Raw genomic sequence first — 15,113 nt, forward strand, 5'->3', positions numbered from 1 at the left:
GGATCTAATATTTTCTCGAGGGGGGTGGATTTTCAAGACTTTTTTTAGGTCGACCAAATTTTTTTCAGAGCTTTCCCAGTTTGGCCAAAGCTGTTTTGGCCAAAACTGGTACGCCGCAGTCAAAGTTTGAGAAAAAACCCAGCTTCCCTCTAAATCCGGCCCTGCATATAGCACACTATAATGCGATTTCGTTGCAGAATAAAACTTAAGAAATATTAGATTTCGATTTGTTTTTTTTTAAACTTTATGTTCAATTTTTGTTGACTTTTACAAGTGAATAGATGCTATCTAGATTATCTTTTAGTTAATATCAACTTACTATTTGCCAAATCATCCACTTTTCTCAAAGTTTGAGTCTGAATGGCAAAACTTTCAGACCAATTTTTCTCTACACTGAAATTGATTCCTTTGAATTGTTTTTGGAAATCTAGAAGTTTATGGATGATGGGTGGCCCCTGGGCTGAGTGCTATTTCTGTGCTCATGAGTTCTGAACTTCGAAATTTCGAATTTGTTTCCGAAAATTTGCTCATATATGTGTATTATTTAGCTATTTAGCTATTTGTTTCTTTTTCCAAAAATTTCACATACGGAAGATATTTTCAGCTGATAGGTACAACTAAAACGTTTGACAACTTTTTTTCTGTTTTACCTCATCTCTGGAAGCTACTTAAACGATAGTTTGTATCAACTTGTTTAATGCACTGTTCTGTAAAAATTTTACTTTTTTTTGCATAATGATTGCTGACTCACAAATTAGTCAGCTTAGACTGGTGATAAAATGAAAATGTCATTTTTACAGTACAGAAGTAAAGCTCAATCAATAATTAGGGCGTACTTCAGAAGTATTTTCGCATTCAACACTGACAGCCTAGTTTAGCTATGCAAAACAATCTGCTGTGATTCATTACTGCTCGGAATGAATTACTTTTTGCAGTTCTGCTCACCAATCGCCGCTTGTTTTTTGCAAAAACAGAAGAATGGCCAATTCTTATATGTTGTCAGACATAACTGATCTGAATGAATTAGTTTGGCTTTTCTGCTCACCAATTGCAGCATCAGAAAGTAAATAATGCGAAAACAGAAGAATGGTAATTTATCAAGTTTTTTGTGTTCAAACCAACTTGAATGACTCTTTTGGGTGGTAATTTTTATATTTCTCAAAAGATATCAAGTTTTGAAGCTCAAATACAAAAATATATATCTCTGTTTGTTTTTTGTGAAGTTTTGGGGATTTAAAAATGCAAGTTAGACAAAACTGGGTTGATCTTAGAGTAAAAAACTAAGTACACAAGCTGCGGATTGATCCGGCCAAAATTTCCAGAAAATACCAAATTTAAGTTACTAGTTTACTTGTTTGGTCCCTCAAAAATGCTGTGGTCCCTAATAAAAAGCGATGTTTAGTATGTGGCTAATTCTAACAGTGAACATTTTCAATCCTGTGGCTTAGTTAGTCTAGCGGGTACGAATCCGTTTACCAACGCTAAGGCGTAGGTTCTAATGAGGTGCTTGCTCTTCTTTTAAGAAACCAATCATCTAAACTAGTTTCGTCAAGGAACCAAACAAGTAAACTAGAACCAAATGTAATTTAAGCTTATGTTTCAATCAAAATTTTTCTTCAGATGAGGTGAATCGTATCACAAAAACAGAAAGTGATTTTACTCGAACCAAAAAATGCTCGGTCAGTTTTATTCCGATAGTTTCAAGATTGAGAGGGAACCATGTACTCTTTTAGGGCTTTACCTTTTTTGTCCGACGTCACTTGTTTCTCCATTTTTTTTATTTTTTATCTTCTTGACTTCATAGCAAGTCCATCCCATTACAAACTTCACCCTGGTGTAATTTTCGATCTTCACACTAATTTGCCGCTCAGGTAAGTGGATGAGAAATGTGAGTAGAAATGTTGTTATTCTTTTGTTTATCTTTTTAATTCAAGTTAAATTAGTTTATTTAGGAAGTCGAATTCGAACCCTCATCTCTCGTTCTACTACTCTTTCTCTTTCTCTATCCCTCTCTCCTCTCTTTCTCTCTCTTCTCCCTCTCCCTCTATCTCGCTCTCTTTCTTTCTTTCTCTATGGTAATTTAAAAAAAAAGATTAAGAAGAACAGTTTGGTAATTTTTTCAGACAAATTTTGAACACTTATTGGAACTTTTAAAGGTTGCTTTTGCCATCATGTCTGCTCATTTTGTGATATTGCACAACTACTAGTTTTTGTTTTTGTTCCGACTTTCGATACGAAAGTAACGGAATATTTGTGCTCGGGGTGGGTTTTTTCTTCAGACAAATTTCAACTTTTTAACTAACCTTTTTTGACGGAATTTTTTTATCATTCGAAAGCTATTGCTGTCCTGAGCTCAAATTTGAAAATATATTTTACCTGTGATCGTTTTTCGTACAGTTATGATGGTTTAAAGACTGCTATTTTGGCCAATTTGGGACAATTAACGCGCGATATATTTCGCGCTCTTAACGCGTAAGCGGATATTTTATCCGTCTTAGAAATCTTACCAGATTGGTTGAAAGAAGCTTATTTGCCATAATTGATTTGTTACAAGGAACAAAATATATCCTTTTGCACTTTATATGGCGTGTTGGGGGATGATTTTCATAAAAAATTTCAAATTTTAGAAGAAAAAATTTTCATTTTGTTTCATTTCATTGAAGTTTTTATTGTTATTACTGCTCTATAAACCTTAAAAGGCAGTCGGAACATTCAGGGCTTTGCCCTGATACGAGCAGTCTTGTTTACTTTTGCAATCACAGGATTTTATAATCATTGTAATCACGTACTATACTTTTTTATGTTTGAATCTTTTCTCTCTGGACTTTTGTAAGCTTTTCAACTTACTTTATTTTATCTCACTCCAGATAAAAATTATAGGTATGGAGCAATCTTAAATTTTACGCTTGACAACACAAAGACAAACGATTGGAAATTATCTGCCGATACAATTAATTGGTAGTTTTGACGTGTCTGCTTACTTTTTGTCGATTAAGACAGCACAGTTTGTATTTTTTTGTAAAGATTTGGCAATCACTAGTTTTCACTGCATAAGAGGTTATCTCTATTGTTTTTGATAGTGCAGTTAGTTGAGTTATTCACGGAAATTTAATTTCATGAGTACAAAATGTACCAATAATTTCTTCCAGTTTTCCTTTTTGTGACTCAATTATCAGGTCTTTTTTTTATGATCGTTACGTTATTGTATAAAAAACACAACTTCTGATTTTGACTTCATCAGCTCAAATTCTTAAACTATGAAACTTTAGTGAAGCTGTCATCGAAACTCATGAAAAATATCTATTTTGCAAAAAAAACGGAATATCTGGCTATTTTTTGCCCAGCCCTTTTTGTTCCGACTTCTGAAGATAGTGAAAAAATTTTCGTGCTCAGACCAGGGGTGGATCTCATTTTTTCTCGAGGAAGGATGATTTAAAAAAAATTTAAGTATAAAAATTTATTTAAAAATTTAAGAATAAAAGTTTGTCAATCAATTTTTTTCGGTCGACCAAAATGATTTTCCGAGCTCTTCTAAAGCACTAAAAAACCCTGTTTTGGTCAAATTTTCTGCGCCGCAGGCAAAACTTTGAAAAACAGGTCAAAACGGGCGTTTTGAAGCACTTTTTGGAGCCTTTTTTTTCAAAAAAATTGCGTTTTTTGGTGCACGCTTCCCCCTAAAAAATGTTAGGGTGGGTCAGCCAAAAATGGATAACCAAAAAATTTTACAACGAGGGGACCCTTTTGCTCGTCAGAGAGTCGAATCTCTGAGGGGGGAGGGGGAGGGGGAGAGGGTGGGGTTTGGGGCGTCTGCTTCTAGTCTCCCTCTTAACCCGCCACTGCATATATCACACTATGATGCGATTTCGTTGCAGAATGAAAATCAATTAAGAAACTTAAAAAATATTAGATTTTTATTTGTTTTTTTTTCTTTATTTTTTGTTCAATTTTTGTTGATTTTTCCAATTGAATAAATGCTTCCTTAAAAATCTCCAAACCAATACCAACTCACTATTTGCTGAATCATCCACTTTTGACTATGTTTGAGTCTGATTTTGAACGGTCTGAGTCCACTCCCCCCCCCCCCCCCCCCCAACCCCGCACTTCGATATCCAAACCTGGCTCAGACCAGTTTCGACTTTTTAACATGCCGTTTTTGCATCTGAGAAGTATTGAAGTCTTCAGCTCAAATTAAAACAAAACTGCTTGTATCAAGGCGAAGCCCTAAATGTTACGTCTGCCTTTCTGTGGAGCAGTAATATCATGGAAAAACTATATGTAGTCAAGTAAAATGAATTTTTGGCTCTTTTTCCTTCCCCCCCACCTCACACGAGCTTCAATATATTAGTGTAACAAGTGGTTTTACGAGATTGAGTATGAAGACCAAATATGTTTGTCGTGGCCTGGTTAGTCTATAAGTAAATTTTCATAACAATCGGACAATGTGGTCAACAAATTTACATAAAAAATTTGCAGGTGTAAGCTTCCTGAAATTAATTTGGAACAATTTTTGAGACGGATTAAATCTCCGCTTACGCGTTAGTAGCGCGAAACATATCGCGCGTTAATTGGCCCAAATTCGTCAAAATGAAAATTTTTAAACACACATAACTTTACGAAACATAATCACAGGAGAAGTATATTTTGAAATTTAAGCTCTGGAAAACAAAACCTTTTGAATAGTTTTTTAAAGTTCCGTCAAAAGGGGCTAGTTAATAAAACGAATTTTGTCTGGCCAAAAATTAACTATTCCGAGCACAAATATTCTCTCTCTTTCGTTACGGAAGTCGGAACAAAAAACTACAAGAGATCTTTTTTCGTATAGTTATGGGCTTTTGAAATTTGACAATCTGACCAATTTGGGATAAATAACGAGCGATATGCTTCGTACAAAATAAAGGTATATTTTGAAATTTAAGCTCTGGAAAAAAAACCCTTTGAATAGTTTTTTAAAGTTCCGTCAAAAGGGGCTAGTTGATAAAACAAATTTTGTCTGCCGAAAAGTTAACTAACCCGAGCACAAATATTCTCTCTCTTTCGTTACGGAAGTCGGAACAGAAAACTACAAGAGATCTTTTTTCGTATATTTATGGGTTTTGAAATTTGACATCTGATCAATTTGGGATAAATAACGAGCGATATGCTTCGTACAATATAAAGATATCTTTTGAAATTTAAGCTCTGGAAAACAAAACCTTTTGAAAAGTTTTATAAAGTTCCGTCAAAAGGGGCTAGTTAATAAAACGAATTTTGTCTGCCGAAAAGTTAACTAACCCGAGCACAAATATTCTCTCTCTTTCGTTACGGAAGTCGGAACAAAAAACTACAAGAGATCTTTTTTCGTATAGTTATGGGCTTTTGAAATTTGACAATTTGACCAATTTGGGATAAATAACGAGCGATATGCTTCGTACAATATAAAGGTAAGTATCAATTCAGTACGTTCCAATTTGAAAATAGTCAAGCAATTTGTTCTTTTAAAGGTGTAAGCAGACTTGAAATATGACACTTTGTACTTCAAATAGCGTGATGGGAGGGGGATAAAATGAAAACAAAAACAGAAACTTTTTTGATGATTTTTGATTATTCTGTCAACTTTTGAAAAAAAAAATTTGAAAAGTCAATCCAATTTTCCCCGTGATACGAGCAATCTTACGAGCAAACTTATTGGGGCATAATGTCTTTTTGTTAATTTCTTTGTAATTTCTCAAGTAAAAAGTTTCTCAAATTCAAAATGATGTCCATCAGTTTTTGCAAATGATTAATTCTTTGTTTCTTTGTTGCCGGCTAAAAGTGTGAGAAATAACATCTACATTCATTTTGAAGACATAATTTGCCGACGGAAAGCTCAAACTAGCTGGGAAGTTCTATAATAGGTTATGTTCCAAATCATCCGCCTGATCTGCCAACATAAAATTAGCTATTTTAGTGGGTAGTGAAGATGAATCAATTCGTATAATTATTCGAAACCAGCTTATAAACTTCTTTGTTTGAACTACTTGCTAGACTGATGAGATATATATATATATATATATATATATATATATATATATATATATATATATATATATATATATATGGCCTAGATTGTTTTTTGCCTGATTTAGAATAATTCAAAATTGGGTATCTTATTAATGAATCGGATTTAATTCGGAGAAAAACTGAGTCTGACTTTTTTTATAAGACCAACATGAAGAAACTTTTGCAAATAAATTTTGATAACTCTACACTATTTTTGCAGCCTTTTTTTGTTCAAACTCAAGACAAAAGTTTCTAAAAATTCCTTTATTGTTTTTTTTTCGCGTTTTTTATTGATTAATTGAAAAATATGAGAATAATAGTAGTAGCAATTTTAGGTAAGCTTCGAACAGTAAATTTTACTGGCTCAAAAATGTCTTCTGGTAATAACTATATATGGAATTCTGACATCAATCAATTCCTTACCAGGGAAGCCGGGAGATTTAAAATCCAAAATAATGTTTAAAATGATATTTGAATCAGACAAAAAATTAAGAAGGCAGTTACTGCTTCTTTTTTCTGATACATTGGCTCAAGATCTTTTTTGTTTCTCAAGATACTTTGGCTCAAGATCTTCTTTTATCTCAGATTTTTTTTCGTATATCGCCTCATTGCTATGCGCTTTTCGACTCAACGTTTTTTTAAAAAACATGTTTGATTTGAGGGAATCATTTTTTCTGCGGCATATATTGTTGGGAGTTGAATAAACTTAGTTGATTGGAAGTTGATAATTCGAAATTTTGTGATTAGAATTAAATCAATTTTTTTTGCGTTAGACAAAATGTCATTAGATTCTAAGCCATTTCAACGTCTGTGGATTGACTAACGCTTTTTTAGGCAGCTGAAGCAGGATTTTGTGGCCTAGGGAAAATACTAAGTTCCCGAACACCAAATTAATGATAACAAGACTGCTCGTATCAGGGCGAATCCCTGAATGTTCCGACTGCCTTCTAAGGTTTATGGATCAGTAATAACATTAAAAAAATCAATGAAATAAAACAAAATGAAAAAAAAATTCTAAAATTTGAAACTTTTTATGAAAATCATCCCCCCATACGCCATATAAAGTACAAAAGGATAGATTTCGCTCCTTGTAACAAACCAATTATGGCAAATAAGCTTCTTTTGACCAATTTGGAACGTTTTTTATGGTGGATTAACTCTCAGTTTACGCGTTAATACAGTGCTGATTTAAATTATCCGGACAAAACGAACGAAACTTGAATTTTCGAACGCGTTTTTCTTAAATTGGGTTAAGATTAGACAAAAAGTGAAGAGGAGAAAAGTTGCTTAGAGTTTCACCAGAATTAATATGGTGCCATTTTTTCTCCGAAATTCTCAACAAACATTTTACCCCAAAAATAGGTTATTTTTTCTTTTTTCAATTAATCAACAGTTACGCTGAAACTACTTTGTTAATTGATAAAAAAAATATATCACAGGAAGCTTCCTACGCAGTTCAACAAAGTTTAACGAGGGTTAAATCTTCGAAAACCAGTAAAAGAGAAACAATTTTCACCTGATAGTCAATAAATGTGATTTTTACCATATAAAACCCAGAATCTTTGTTTCAAAATAAATTTTAAGCAATTTGCGCAAATTTTTGGAGAGTTGACCCTTCTTAAACTTTGTTGAGCTGCGTAAGAAGCTTCCTGAGATATAATTTCCATATCAATTAACGAAGTAGTTTCAGCGTATTTTTTGATTAATTGAAGAAAGCTAAAATAACATATTTTTTGGGTAAAATTTTTATTGCGAATTTCGGGGAAAAAATAACACCATCTTAATTCTGGTAAAATTCTAAGCAACTTTTGTCCTCTTCACTTTTTGTCTAATCTTAACCCAATTTTAGAAAAACGCGTTCGAAAATTCAAGTTTCGTTCGTTTTGTCCGGATAATTTAAATCAGCGCTGTAGCGCGAAATATATCGCGCGTTAATTGTCCCAAATTGGCCAAAATGGCAATCTTTAAACCCCCGTAACTTTACGAAAAACAATCACAGGTAAAATATCTTTTCAAATTTGAGCTCAGGACAGCAATACCTTTCGAATGATATAAAAAAATTCCGTCAAAAATGGCTAGTTAAAAAGTCGAAATTTGTCTGAAGAAAAAAAAACCCACCCCGAGCACAAATATTCCGTTACTTTCGTATCGAAAGTCGGAACAATAACACATTAGCAGTTTTCAATGAGAAACTGATTTGCTCATGTCAGTCCTTCCGTCGTTGTTAAAAAGTATGCTTCTAAAGTTTCTAAAGGTCCCGATTGAGCTAAGATATAGTATTGATTACTGACACGAGTGGCCTCTCTACAATAAAACAAACATAGTTATCCCAGAGAGATCTCAATTTCATTTTTCTGTCCTTCAACTGCAAAAACTGATGACACAATTATTATAGTTATCTGAGAAAATCGAACGAACCTTCTATAATTTTTTTGAGCTGACATACTATTAGTTTTATCTCAATGATCTGTTATATACGGAATTCGCACAAAATTTTGAAAAATGCCAAAACTGCCAAAATAGTTTTCATGGTCGTGATTTGTTGATATGAACGAAAATTCAGCAGGCACAATTGTCGTATGAAATAATCCTTGTTTAGATTTGTTATAGTACCATTTGAATCAAGCATTTTTAAAAGAAGTTTCATGCGAGCATAGAGCCCGGTCCATGCACTTATTCTGTGGAAAAAAGTCAGACATATCAATTTCATACAATTTTTCAAAATCAATGATAATATTTTATATATTCATCAAGTAATAGCTAAAGGTCTGTTTTTGTGTTACTTTCAGTTCTTCCAAGCTCAAATGGCTAACGATTGAATCTCAATTGTCTCACGCTACTCAAAAGTAGATTTTTTTCTCATTTTTGCGCAAGTTTATCCTGTTATTTAATACGTTTTTTTTCCAGTAATTTTAGGTGCTCAAACCTTTCTCTGCTACGTTCGCAACTACTTGTTACCGTTATATAAATTCTTTGTTTTCAACTTCATATTTTTGCTCGCCATCTACGCAAAATCTTGAAGCGTTTCTCATCTAAACACAGATTTTTTTGTTGCATTTTGAAAAAAATTGATGCCTTCAGTTCAATTATAAAACAATTTTGTGCTTCAAAACTGGAAAATGAAATATAAGTTTTTTTTTGTTAAATTTTGGGGTATGAAAATTGCCAACCAAACTAGAATTAATTTCGATCATTAATTAGTTCGATGTTCATAGGTTTCTAAAACGTAGCTAAAAAGCAAAAACTGCTTTTGATCTGCGAGTAATGGAACCGGATCTTACTTCGAAGTTTCCAAAACATGAACTGGAGCTTCAAATTTTGCCTGGCCCCCGTGATGATTTATTCGAAATTGAAAAGAAGGACAGCAGCGATAACTTTCAAATTCAGGAGATCAAAAAAATTGGCTTAGCAGGATTTTTTTTGAAACAGCTGCCAGAAGAAGAGAGTGCAATCGAAGACTATGATTTGAACCGAACTGTCAGCTATCAAAAAGCCTTCCCAGTGGCAAACATCTTCATTCCAACAATTAAAGATGCGTACATTGACCGTATAATTGCAATCAAGCAAATCGGCAAAATAAACGTCGAAGAAATTAAAAAGAGCATTTCTGACCAAGCGAACAAAATTGAAACCAAAATTCAAAAACTAAGCCCTGAGGGTGCCCAACTGTCAGCAAAAATACCGATTATATTCGCTCTTTGTGCAAAGACTAAACAAAGTGCACCTGAAGTTGAGAAGCTACGTAATGACCTAAATAATTATTTCGAGAAAACTGTGTCAGAAATTAGGCCAATTTTGCAAATTAGGGTAGTTTGTGTCTCAAATAACTCCAAAGAAATAACTCGTCAAAGTTTATTTGAATCAGTGGAATGCTGCAAAGATCCAAAGGGTCGAGGACAAAATCCTCCCAACCCCCCTAACCCATTACTCATGTCCCTGATTCTTAATGTTCCAGACGTTGAGACCCGATTTGAGATAACCCGAAGAATGTTCAGAATCCCCCCAAAGAATGAACCGGAAACGGGCACTGAACCGGAAACACAAATCACGTTGAGAAACGTGAATGGTGTACTGAGTCTGTTTAGAGCGTATTTCCCACAAATAGAAGGCTGCTTGGAAACATTGCCGGAGTTCAACAGAATACGTCAAGATTTTCTCCACTATTTGCCCGAATGGGAAAAACAAAACAACTTGAATGGCACCAAAAATGACAACTCTAATGACAAGAGCAAACCACAAATCAATCTCTATTTAGGAGAAGTAAAGGACTTCCGGGAAAAAGTAGTCTCTTCACTGGACTGTCCTAGAGGTCTGTTGATTCATGGATACAAGAGGCAACATCTAAACCAAGTACTCAGGCAGCCTTTTAACTGTGACTTCGAGTTTGACTGGCTATTAGTTGGCAACGGATTGCTTACAATTTTCGAAGTGGGTCGCAGTGATAACCCAGAGTTACCAAAATCTGCTGTTGAGAATAAACTGGCTCATGATAAAGTTCTCAAGGCAGTTACCAAAATGCAAAACATAGTTTTCTCAATCCTAAAGGAAGTCGCGGATCATTTACCCGATACTGAGCTGAAAAACATAGCGCAAAAATCTGTTAGATTTGTGGTCGTTTTTCCCAACACAACAAAAGCAGCTATTCAGGCGTTGATTGACGAGAAAAAGATCAAGGCAGAAAAATTAACAACCGTGAAAAACAATCGAACCTTGATATTGACTGCAGATTTTGACCAAGTCGAATTAGAGAGCAATACTTACTGTAGCAATGGTAAGCTTAAGTTGTTCGAACTAAGTGCAGACTTTCAGCTCATGCTGTCAGGAATAACCACTGATGATTTATTTAGCTCTGAAGCTGCGCTATATCTGGATTTTAATGAGGAACATAAGAAGTTGATCAGTTACGTTGCAGCTATTTTGTCGCTTTCAGTATTACTGAACCCTACAACGAGTGGCAACGATCCGACTAGCTGTGACACATCCAATCAGCTTTCCGCACAGAGTTGGTACCTCGACCCACCCGATACGCGCCCCCTAAATGTTGAAGAACGGTTGATTTCGAGAGTAGCAGCCAAGAAAGATCAGCATAGACTGACACAACTAGAGATCATTCTCAGTCCCCAGCAACGTAGTTTACTCGATGAAAACCCCGACCGAATTTGTTTGATTGGAGAACCAGGTACAGGAAAAACTTCGGTTTTGATGATGAAGGCCTTTGATGCTGCATTGCACAACGAAAACGTCAAATATGTAATTATAAGCTTCCCATCAGAAAAAACTGATTTCAAAGAATTTATCGTCAAGTTCTTCGAGAATCAAAATGTTCCAGACGAAGCAAAAAACAAATTCAGATTTCTCTCTATAGAGGAATTAGCAAGCATTGTCGAATCCCAGAATTTGTGCAAAATTTTGAACGAAGTGACGAAAAAAGTTCTGCTTGTTGTCAACCCAGAGCAAGGTTATCTCTCAAGATATAATCTAAATTTTCAACGCCAAATTGATCAGAATCAGCACCAAATAAACAAAGCTTACTTTGATTTGAACCTCACAAAAAAAAACAAAAAAAAAATAGCACAGAATGTTCCGCCCATAGTCTTTAAGAAATACAAAAAAATTTCGTTTTCAAATTAGTGTCAGCGTGGTGAGGCAGGGGCGGATTTGGAAGGGAGAGGCCCTTCCCCCCCCCCCCCCCCTCAGGGATTCGAATCCCCGCCAACACAAAGGGTCCCCCTTTGGTACTTTTTAAGAGATCCATTTTTGGCCGACCGACCCTAAAATTTTTCTAAAGGCGGCCAAAACAGGGTATTTTTACTGCTTTGGGAGAGCTCGAAAAATCAATCTGATCGACAAAAAAAGGTCGTCAAAATTTTCGAAAATTTTTTGAAAATCCGCCACCCCTCCAGAAAATCCTAAATCCGCCCCTGTGGTGAGGTAAAAGGATTGGAACAAGATTAGGCATATTCAACAGTCATAGTAAAATAAGCAAATTTAAAAAAAGTGTATAGAAAAATGACTAGAAAAGCGAAAAAAAATCACAAAAAGTTCGCTAAAATACCCAAAAAATCTGGCTTTAAACGAGTAAAAGTAAGTTTTTGCGAATTAAATTAATGCATTCAAAGTATTTAACTTATTAAAATAAGCTATTATAAGTTTAAATCGCTCGCTTTTTTGGCTCATTCAACCCATTCCAATGATTATTTGTGGTACCTGGTTTTGTGTGGAAAACAAAAAGAAAAAAAGAAAATAAAACAAAATACACCCGATTACAAAGTTCCATTTTCAAATGATCGAAACAAGAATTGTACTCAAATCTTTTTTCGGAATAAACTAAATTGTATCAAAAGAATTTTTAAGCCATTAATTAATTTTTTAATCATTTTTGTTAATCGTGATATTAATTTATACAAACATAACTTATGCACGGCGTACTGAATTCATACAGGGTCTGTAGAACAAAACCATAATTTGTTTCACAGACTTTAATCTCAACAATATTACCTTTCTGAGGTGAAATCTTAGCTGAATATTGATGTTTTCTAATTTTAAAAAACTATCAGATGTAGAACCGGCTCTTTGCTAGCAACTAGCAAAGCGCGAAAATTAAAATCCCGAAAAATTTCACAAAACTGTTTAGAAAACAATGCCTTACTTACTAATTGGGTTGGTTTTTTACTGACAACTTGTGAATAAAATTATTTCTGTTGTGGCTAGTTAAAAACGACATCAGCCGAATTTATAGTTGATGGGGTTGTTCAACTCTTGTAAGGATTAGTTAAACGGGATTGAATGGAGAATATTCAGGCTACTCCAAAAACTCAGTATTTTGCACGTGGTGATTTTAAACTGATGCCTTTAGGTGTACAGCAAACTTTATAGTACTTAAGTGCCGTAGGTTTAGCCATCAGATGTAATCTATTTTTATTTTCAAGTTGAAAAAAAAATCAGTTTTTTTTTCAAAACCGCATCGAAAAATTTGACTCTTTGAGTTCAAGTACAACTATATTTTACCTCCGATCGTTGTTTTTTATTTTCTGGGGATTTTCAAAAACCCAGTTTGGCCTTGCTCTGGACTAATTTATGCGCCCTGTATGGATTATGACGACGAAAAGTAACATTATTTCTTCATGCTTGACCATTTATGCCGCTCTAAACAAATGTTCTAAATTGAGTTGAGGTAAGCTAGTTGACCGTATTTATTTGTTTTCATTTTAAAATTTCCTTCTTGATGAGGAAAATTGTCCAGAAGTTATAGTTTTTCAAAAGTAATTTTTGTACCAACAATTATTCGAAAGTGATTTATGGGCAGTAGAAACATTCACGGTTTCGCCTTGATATACGAGCACTTTTTTTATTCATAAACTTTCTCAAACTATAAAAGTTCCGTTTGAGAAAGTTTATGAATAAAAAAGTGTGGGGATCGAATCTTAAGTCCCAGGCTGACCATCCTACAAAAATACCCTCCCGTAGAACTTCTCATAAGATTTGTTGGTAGTTTCCGCTAACTTGCAATTTTTTCAACTATGAAAAAGTTTGAACTTTGATTTAGTTAGCCACCATTTTCAGGACTTACTGTAAAGTGACGAACAATAAAGTGGGCTGTTTACCTAAGTACAGCAGTTTAGAATCACCACAAGCAAAATTTTGGCAAGCAGCAACTAGCTTAAAAAATATCAAAAATTTCCGAAAAGTAAGAAATAAAAAAACGCCAAAAAATTACTTTGAATGTGTTTTTATACTGTAATAAAATTTGAAAATCACTTTGGGAAACTTTCTCTTTCACTTCAAGTTTATGCAAATGAGAATTTTCAGACAGTGGTTATAATGTATTTCATAATAAAAATTTGTTTGTCATATAGCTGTGGACGTGTTGCATGTGAGCTTAAGTTATAGACCGACAAAGTTTCTTGAAAAAAGCAAAAAAAATTAGCTCTATGAATTTAGTGGAATTTTGGGTCTACGGGTTTCAGTTATTGTACTCTGCAACAGCGGAGAACTATGAAACTGGTTGTAAAATTTGTCCACAAAAAAAACGAAAAAAAACATTGACGATGTTTTTGTACGAAAAATCACCATCACGCAAATTTCACATGAGAAATTCTTATATTGTAACATTCTAAGAGACTAATATTGGATAAAAGTTTCCGAGTGGGCGTACAACTCACTATTATAACTGCGCTTTGATTGCTCGTTTTTTACTTTGTAGATTTTATCTAGGGCGCTGAAACTGCTACACGACCCATCATACAGCGCACCAAAAATTCTAAATTTTTTTAATTGTTTTTTTTTCACAAAATTTTTTGCAAACCAATTAAAAATCAGTCGAAAAATTCAGGACTTTGACCGGATCTACGAGCAGTCTTGTTTAGTAAGGTTGTAGTTTGTTCAAGTCGTTTTGACGTATGTTAAATTTCTGATGAAATTAATCAAAGAGTTTTTACATCTTGCCACGAGCTCAAAGCAAAATCAATTTGGTTTAGTTTTTTTTTGTTCAGTTTGGCATTGAAAAATTCTACAAAACCTTTAAAAAAACCACAGTATTGCCTGTTAAGATGAAACTTGGTTGTACCCTACACAGCGGTTGTTGTCTCGTTTCTAAGAGTTTTTCAAAGCGCTACTTTTTTCAAAGTACTTTTCTTTACGTTTCGCTAAGTCCGATTCGTTTTTAACGTACTAAATGCCCTACATTTTTGTGAGAAATTCACTTTCAAATTGAAAGCTAGTGGGGTCTAAAACTTCCATTGCTTAATAGAAAAACCGATATTTTAGCTCATAATTTGATGTAAGATCACTAAACTTAACTTGTAGTATACATTAAGTGCTCGTAGTTTTCAATTTTATAATTTAAAAACTTATTTCGTCACCATTTATTGCGCTCATTTTTAAAAACAAACCCACCGGTGATGGCTCCTTGGTACACTCAACAAGTGACCATAGCATACAAAGTTTCCGGAAAAAATATTCACTCAACAGCCTCTGAACGACCCGTAAACACGAAAAATTCATAATCGACGAAAGAATGAAACACAATTTTTTTTCCAAAAGTTGAAGAAAGCTTGAAAAAAATGCATTGACTCTGTATTGTGCTAAGTCGGGAA

At 34.1% G+C, this 15,113-nt stretch overlaps 1 protein-coding gene across 1 annotated transcript in view; it reads left to right on the top strand.

Annotated features, from left to right (window-relative positions):
• The first annotated feature begins 12,142 nt into the window (after positions 1-12,142).
• The window catches only part of LOC134842146 (sorting nexin-12-like), a 457,691-nt gene continuing 454,720 nt past the window's right edge, over positions 12,143-15,113 (top strand). The window contains exon 1 of the mRNA XM_063858354.1: positions 12,143-12,153. The gene's annotated coding sequence lies outside the window, so the exon portion shown is untranslated. The remainder of the gene's footprint in view (positions 12,154-15,113) is intronic.

This window comes from Symsagittifera roscoffensis, chromosome 3 (assembly GCF_963678635.1).
Source record: "Symsagittifera roscoffensis chromosome 3, txSymRosc1.1, whole genome shotgun sequence".
Lineage (NCBI taxonomy): Eukaryota > Metazoa > Xenacoelomorpha > Acoela > Convolutidae > Symsagittifera > Symsagittifera roscoffensis.